Below are 8,860 nucleotides of genomic sequence, written 5' to 3'. Positions count from 1 at the left end.
CCATAAGGGTGGTGTCATCTGCATATCTGAGGTTATTGATATTTCTCCCAACAATCTTGATTCCAGCTTGTGCTTCATCCACTCCAGCGTTTCTCATGATGTACTCTGCATGTAAGTTAAATAATAAACAGCCTTGACATACTCCTTTCCTGATTTTCAAGCAATCTGTTGTTCCATCTCCAGTTCTAATTGTTGCTTCTTGACCTGCATACAGGTCAGGAGGTCTGGTATTCCCATCTCTTGGAGAATTTCCCACAGTTTGCTGTGATCCACACAGTCAAAGGCTTTGGCATAGTCAATAAAGCAGAAGTAGGTGTTTCTCTGGAACTTTCTTGCTTTTTTGAGATCCAACAGATGTTGGCAATTTGATCTCTGGTTCCTCTGCCTTTTCTAAATCAAACTTGAACGTCTGGCAGTTCACAGTTCATGTACTGTTGAAATCTGGCCTGGAGAATTTTAAGCATTATTTTGAAAGTGTATGAGATGAGTGCAATTGTGCGGTAGTTTGAGTATTCTTTGGCATTGCCTTTCTTTGGGATTGGAATGAAAACTGACCTTTTCCAGTCCTGTGGCCACTCCTGAGTTTTCCAAATTTGTTGACATATTGAGTGCAACACTTTCACAGCATCATCTTTTAGGATTTGAAATAGCTCCACTGGAATTCCATCACCTCCACTAGCTTTGTTCGTAGTGATGCTTTCTAAGGCCCACTTGACTTCACATTCCAGGATATCTGGCTCTAGGTGAGTGATCACACCATCGTGATTATCTTGGTCATGAAGATCTTTTTTGTACAGTTCTTTGTTGGGGTCCAGCCCCGGTGGATTCAGGGAATTTGAAGGGGAGATGGCTTCGGCGATCAGGATACGATAGCTTTAATTAAATATTAATTAGAGATATAAAGAGTAATAGAATGAGGATAGCTCAGTAGGAAAATTCAGTGGAGAAAAGAAGCTGAATAACTTGGTTTACGTGGAAAGCTAGTAAAATTCCAAGGCAAGGAATTTACATCACCTACGTTTGCCGCAGGCATCCTTCAGTTCTCCCGAAGGAAAGGAGACACTAAGGCCTCCCCAGTCAGATCTTAGAAGCCCAGGCACAATTAGTAGGCTTGATGAGCCTCTACGTTCCAGATGGGGGTTCAGCCAGAAGGTGAGAGAAAGAACGACATGGGGAGACCAGTCTTTCGAAGAACTGACCCCATTCTTTATTTTTCAGGGTCTGTTTTTATACACTGAGATGTTATACAAAAGTCACGCGGGGACAGCAGTCCTGACTTTTATTAAAGTCAGGTGCTTCATACAAATGTATACAGAGGTCTTAGGGGTGTTACATCATCTTCTGGCCAGGGGGGCTGCTGACAATTTATGACCCTCTCCTTTGACAGCGGTCAGTCAACCAGAACACTTATTTCTCCAGGGGTGATTATTTTTGAAACAGACTCCACCTTCCAAAGGTACCAGATAAAGTTACATTTCTATAGGGTGAGGGTGTAGTGGGTTTTAATTAAGGAAAGAATTTGCTTAGCCTAAGGTCTAATGTGATTAATTTCAAAGGTTAATACTTATTTCTTCTGTGTATTCATTAATGTGTATAAGGGCAGGGGATGTGGAGACTTAGCAGTAAACATTGGCTCAACAAATGAAAAACTCTTCACCAATACAATTAGTGAATATACTACACTAATAATTTTCTAACTTCTCAAAAGAATCTGTTTTTAAAAGGTTTAAAGCATCTCGTGCCTCTCATGGTTAGGAGGCTGTGAACAATTATATGTGGCCAGACAAGCCTGTCAGGCAGGCTAGAGAACCTTTAGAGGAGTTTGTAAGTTGGAACACTCCTGTCACGCCCAGGAATTATTATTAACTGGAGCTGTAAGTTAACTCTTTTTCAGAGAGAGGTTGTGGAGGACAGCCCCCTGTAAAGTCAGAGGTGTAGGTAAGAGCACAAAGCAGTAAAGTAGGCAGACTCTGGTTTTGGGGGTAGATGCTCGAGAATTTCCAGGGGGACTCCTGAGGCTCAATCCCGCCTTTGCGTATGTCGAGCCTCCTTCTTCATGACCTTTGCCATGGGCGGAGCTCCTCACATTGGCTCCCAGCAGTTCTGTGTATTCTTGCCACCTCTTCTTAATATCTTCTGCTTCTGTTAGGTCCATGCCATTTCTGTCCTTTATCGAGCTCATCTTTGCATGAAATGTTCCCTTGGTATCTCTAATTTTCTTAAAGAGACCTCTAGTCTTCCCCATTCTGTTGTTTTCCTCTGTTTCTTTGCATTGATCTCTGAGGAAGGCTTTCTTATCGCTGCTGCGATGGCGCACAAGCGCAGCCAAGAGGAGCTACCCCATGTCGAGGTTAGGGGCGCTGGCCAAGAGTGCCAGGCTGTGACAGCGCTGGAGCAGCCGAGAAGAGCTACCCCACGTCCAAGGTCAGCGGCAGCGGCCAGGAGGAGCAACCCCACTTCAAAGGAGCACTGGCTGCATGGGCGCAGGAGGGCCGAGAGGAGCTACTCCATGTTCAAAGTCAGAAGGGGTGGTGGTGAGGAGATACCCCTCGTCCAAGGTAAGGAGCAGTGGCTGAATTTTGCTGGCGCAGCGGTGAAGAGATATCCCACGTTCAAGGTAAGAGAAACCCAAGTAAGATGGTAGGTGTTGCAAGAGGGTATCAGAGGGCAGATATACTGAAACCATAATCACAAAAAACTAGTCAATCTAATCACACTAGGACCACAGTCTTGTCTAACTCAATAAAACTAAGCCATGCCATGTGGGGCCACCCAAGATGGGCGGGTCACAATGGAGAGGTCTGACAGAATGTGGTCCACTGGAGAAGGGAATGACAAACCACTTCAGTATTCTTGCCTTGAGAACCCCATGAACAGCATGAAAAGGCAAAATGATAGGATACTGAAAGAGGAACTCCCCAGGTCGGGAGGTGCCCAATATGCTGCTGGAGATCAGTGGAGAAATAACTCCAGAAAGAATGAAGGGATGGAACCAAAGCAAAAACAATACCCAGTTGTGAATGTGACTGGTGATAGAAGCAAGGTCCGATGCTATAAAGAGCAATATTGCATAGGAACCTGGAATGTTAGGTCCATGAATCAAGGCAAATGGGAAGTGGTCAAACAGGAGATGGCAAGAGTGAACATCGACATTCTAGGAATCAGTAAACTAAAATGGACCGGAATGGGTGAATTTAACTCAGGTAACCATTATATCTACTACTGCGGGCAGGAATCCCTTAGAAGAAATGGAGTAGCCATCATGGTCAACAAAAGAGTCCAAAATGCAGTATTTGGATGCAATCTCAAAAACCACAGAATGATCTCTGTTCGTTTCCAAGGCAAACCATTCAATATTGCAGTAATCCAACTCCATGCCCCAACTAGTAATGCTGAAGAAGCTGAAGTTGAACGGTTCTATGAAGACCTACAAGACCTTTTAGAACTAACACCCAAAAAAGATGTCCTTTTCATGATATGGGACTGGAATGCAAAAGTAGGAAGTCAAGAAACACCTGGAGTAACAGATAACTTTGGCCTTGGAATACGAAATGAAGCAGGGCAAAGGCTAATATAGTTTTGCCAAGAGAACGCCCTGGTCATAGCAAACACCCTCTTCCAACAACACAAGAGAAGACTCTACACATGGACATCACCAGATGGTCAACACCAAAATCAGATTGATTATATTCTTTGCAGCCAAAGATGGAGAAGCTCTATACAGTCAACAAAAACAAGACCGGGAGCTGACTGTGGCTCAGATCATGAACTGCTTACTGCCAAATTCAGACTTAAATTGAAGAAAGTAGGAAAAACCACTAGACCATTCAGGTATGACCTAAATCAAATCCCTTATGATTATACAGTGGAAGTGAGAAATAGATTTAAGGGACTAGATCTGATAGAGTGCCTGATGAACTATGGAATGAGGTTCATGACATTGTACAGGAGACAGGGATCAAGACCATCCCCATGGAAAAGAAATGCAAAAAAGCAAAATGACTGTCTGAGGAGGCCTTACAAATAGCTGTGAAAAGAAGAGAGGCGAAAAGCAAAGGAGAAAAGGAACGATATAAGCATCTGAATGCAGAGTTCCAAAGAATAGCAAGAAGAGATAAGAAAGCCTTCCTCAGTGATCAATGCAAAGAAATAGAGGAAAACAACAGAATGGGGAAGACTAGAGATCTCGTCAAGAAAATTAGAGATACCAAGGGAACATTTCATGGAAAGATGGGCTCGATAAAGGACAGAAATGGTATGGACCTAACAGAAGCAGAAGATATTAAGAAAAGGTGGCAAGAATACACAGAAGGACTATACAAAAAGGATCTTCATGACCAAGATAATCATGATGGTGTGATCACTGACCTAGAGCCAGAATCCTGGGATGTGAAGTCAAGTGGGCCTTAGAAAGCATCACTTATGAACAAAGCTGGTGGAGGTGATGGAATTCCAGTTGAGCTATTTCAAATCCTGAAAGATGATGCTGTGAAAGTGCTGCACTCAATATGCCAGCAAATTTGGAAAACTCAGGAGTGGCCACAGGACTGGAAAAGGTCAGTTTTCATTCCAATCCCAAAGAAAGGCAATGCCAAAGAATGCTCAAACTACCGCACAATTGCACTCATCTCACATGCTAGTAAAATAATGCTCAAAATTCTCCAAACCAGGCTTCAGCAATACATGAACCATGAACTTCCAGATGTTCAAGCTGGTTTTAGAAAAGGCAGAGGAACCAGAGATCAAATTGCCAACATCTGCTGGATCATGGAAAAAGCAAGAGAGTTCCAGAAAAACATCTATTTCTGCTTTATTGACTATGTCATAGCCTTTGACTGTGTGGATCACAATAAACGTGGAAAATTCTGAAAGAGATGGGAATACCAGACCACCTGATCTGCCTCTTGAGAAATTTGTATGCAGGTCAGGAAGCAACAGTTAGAACTGGACATGGCACAACAGACTGGTTCCAAATAGGAAAAGGAGTACGTCAAGGCTGTATATTGTCACCCTGCTTATTTAACTTATATGCAGAGTACATCATGAGAAATGCTGGGCTGGAAGACACACAAGCTGGAATCAAGATTGCTGGGAGAAATTGCCCGGGTCCAGCCCCGGTGGATCCAGGGAATTCGAAGCGGGGACGGCGTCGGCAAGGATCAGGAAACAACTGCTTAATTAAACGTTAATTAAGTATATAAAGAGTAATAGAATAAGGATAGCTCAGTAGGAAAATTCTGTGAAGAAAAGAGGCTGAAATAAGGATAGCTCAGTGAGGAAATTCAGTGGAGACAAGAGGCTGAATAATTCAGCCAGAAGGTGAGAGAAAGAACGACATGGGGAGACCAAGTTTCGGTGAACAAGGCCCGCACTTTATTTTCCAAAGTAGTTTTTATACCTTAAGTTATGCATAGAGGATAATGGGGGAGGGGGTAGAGTCATGCAGTAAGCCAGGCTTTCTTCCTGCAAACTTATCATATGCAAAACTTAGGTGATTTGCATCATCTTCTGGCCCGGAGGCCTGTTAACATTTTAAGACCCTTTCTTCAGAAAACTTATTTTTCTCTAAAGGTGCTTGGTCAGGAGCCACCCTCCAAAAGCATTAGATAAAGTTGCATTCCTAGAGAGCAAAGGTGTGGTGGGCTATAACAAGAAAAAGAATTAACTCAAGGGTCCCAGGTTACAAACATTAAAGCTACTACTTACACCAATTATATTAATCAATATACTGCCAGGGACACAGCAGGTAAGGGATATGGAAACTTAGCAGCAAACATTGGCCCAAAAAGTGAAAAACCCTTCACCAATACAATTTCTAATCAATCTTTTAACTGCTCAAAGGAATCTGTATTTAGACAGTTTAGAACATCTCCATGCCTCTCACAGTTGGGAGGCTCTGAGCAATCACATGTGGCCGGAAAAACCTATTCAGGCAGGCTAGAGGATTTCCAAAGGAGTTTGTAGGTTGAAACACTGTCACACTCAGGAATTATTAACTGGAGCTGTAAGCTAACTCTTTTTTCAGAGAGGTAGTGGGGGACAGCCCCCCGTAAAGTCAGAGGTGTAGGTGAAAGCACAAAGCAGAAAGTAGGCAGACTCTGGTTTTGGGGGTAGATGTTCGAGAATTTCCAGGGGGACTCCTGAGGCTCGATCCCGCCTTTGCGTATACCGAGCCTCCTTCCTCATGACCTTTGTCATGGGTGGAGCTCCTCACGCTGGCTCCTGGCAGTGATAGGATTCTAGTTGAGCTATTCCAGATCCTGAAAGATGATGCTGTGGAAAGTGCTGCACTCAATATGCAATATGCACTCAATATGCAATATGCCGGCTCCCGGCAAGAAATAACCTCAGATATGCAGATGACACCACCCTTATGGCAGAAAGTGAAGAGGAACTCAAAAGCCTCTTGATTAATGTGAAAGAGGAGAGTGAAAAAGTTGGCTTAAAGCTCAACATTCAGAAAACTAAGATCATGGCATCTGGTCCCATCACTTCATGGCAAATAGATGGGGAAACAGTGGAAACAGTGTTAGACTTTATTTTGGGGGGCTCCAAAACCACTGCAGATGGTGATTGCAGCCATGAAATTAAAAGACGCTTACTCCTTGGAAGGAAAGTTATGACCAACCTAGATAGTATATTCAAAAGCAGAGACATTACTTTGCCAACAAAGATTTGTCTAGTCAAGGCTATGATTTTTCCTGTGGTCATGTATGAATGTGAGAGTTGGACTGTGAAGAAGGCTCAGCACCAAAGAATTGATGCTTTTGGACTGTGGTGTTGGAGAAGACTCTTGAGAGTCCCTTGGACTGCAAGGAGATCCAACCAGTCCACAGTCTTTTTTTTCTGTTAGCCTCCTCCTCTATATTATTGAACACCTTGAAGGCTACTTCTAGAAGGTCTCTTTGGGGGTCTCAGGGCCCCTTTTCTAGTTGTTGAAGCTTGTGTCTGATGTCAGGGGCAGACTGGCTGATGAATTGAACATGAAGGTAGAGTAACCCAGCATGGGTGGTGATATCTACGTTGGTATACTTCTGGACTGCCTCTGTGAGGCGTGCCAAGAGTAAGGCTGGATTTTCATCTGCCCCTTGGGTGATTTCCCTGACTTTATCATAATTGACATGGATATGAGTATTTTTCTGTTCTAGAATGCAGGTAATCATATGATTGAGTCTCCTGATACCTGGGTCACCAAACTGGTAAGTCCAGTGGGGATCTAACTGAGGCACCACCTCATCAGCAACTGGGCTATCCTGGTCTTGGTTATGTAAATGATCAGCATGGGCTTTCGCTGCTTGCCAGATATGGTCTTCTTCATCTGGGGTGAGAGTGGCATTTAGGATATAATAGACGTCACTCCACGCGAGGTTATAGGCCTGGGAGAGTCTCAGGAATTCTTTTCTGTATCTGGTAGGATTTTCAGAAAATGATCCTAACTTTTCTTCTATTTTGCTCATGTCTGACAATGAAAATGGCACATGGACTCGGGTGGGGCCCTCTGGTCCTGCCACCTCTCTCAGAGGAAACACGTGTTGGGTACATGACCTGTGTGGCAGTGGGGGAGGGAAGAAGGAAGGGGGAGTCGGGGAGATGGGGAAGTGGGGTCGAGGGGGAGTCAGGAGAGGTTTTCGGGTCAGTAGGTGAGTTGGATGAGGGGGAAGGAGAGGGTTGGTGGGGTGGTGGGTAGGGAGGGGGCTCGTCCGTGGGGTCAAACTCCAGGGGCGTGGAAGGTCAAGGTCAGCTGTTAGTTGAGGAAGAAGAGCCCTTTTGCTTGGGAGGCAAGGTGCATAGAAGGACCTCGTGGGTGGAGCAGGCCTTGCATAGGGAGGGCCTGCTCCAAAGGGCCCAAAAGGCTTGGGCATATGGGGCCTCCAACCACTTGCCATTCCATTTAAGGAAGTCGGTGAGATTTTGAAGAATGTTAAAGTCAAATGTGCCAACTTCAGGCCAGCAATCTTGATTGTCAAATTGGTATTGAGGCCAGATCTGTATACAGAGTTGTTTTAAGTGGTTAGCTTTGAGTTCAGTGAGTAAGAGCGATTTGAGATTTTTGAGAACACAGGCCAGAGGGGAATCTTTTGGGATAGATTGGCCAGACCCCATAATTGAAAGGCAAGCAGAGGCTCCTATTGGAGCCTATTGAAGGCAAGCAAGGGTCCTATTCGTAGTCGCAGTAGGAGTTATGAGAAGGGAGCTCTGTGCTAGACGTCCCCCACCGTCACCTACAGAGTGGCCCTAGGCTGGGGGTTCCCGGGACCCTGAGAGGACTGAGTTCTAGGCGCCTCTAGCGCACTGTCCAGATCTTACCTTAATCTAGGGGCCTGCTTGAGAGGAGTGTTGCATGTAGAGTGGTTGAATGGCAAGAGTTCCCTATTCCAGAAGTCATCAGAGAGAGAGGCAGGGGGTAGAGCCGAGGCCTGGGGGTACTCGAAGCACCAATAAAGCCTTAGCACAAGGCTTGTACTGCTCACGAAGGCACTAGCGTCCCCAAGGGGAACTTACAAGCCCCAGCAGAAAGTGAACTTTCTGGGGTGTTCATGCTCCCAGACTCCTGGAAAAGGGAAAACAATGAGAGGGAGGGAGAGTGAGAGAGAGAGAGAGAGAGAGAGTGAGACGAGCGCTTCGCCCTCTTCGGGGTTCTGCACCAAGAATATAAGGTATAGTTTCCCCCGAGGCAGAAAAGGAGAGATGACCTCAACGGAAGTAGGTCACCTTTATTCAGGCAAGGAGGGGCAACAGTCAGCCTAACAGCCAGGCTGAGCCCAAGAGGGATCAGGGAGGCTTCATATTTAAAGGGAGATTTGTGGAAGCCATAAGGGAAACGTTAGTCAGGCGGGATGTTTTGGGTATTCTTTAGTTG

The sequence above is a fragment of the Bos taurus genome, chromosome 15 (assembly GCF_002263795.3).
Source record: "Bos taurus isolate L1 Dominette 01449 registration number 42190680 breed Hereford chromosome 15, ARS-UCD2.0, whole genome shotgun sequence".
In the NCBI taxonomy this organism is placed as follows: Eukaryota; Metazoa; Chordata; class Mammalia; order Artiodactyla; family Bovidae; genus Bos; species Bos taurus.
This window is presented reverse-complemented; position numbering follows the sequence as displayed.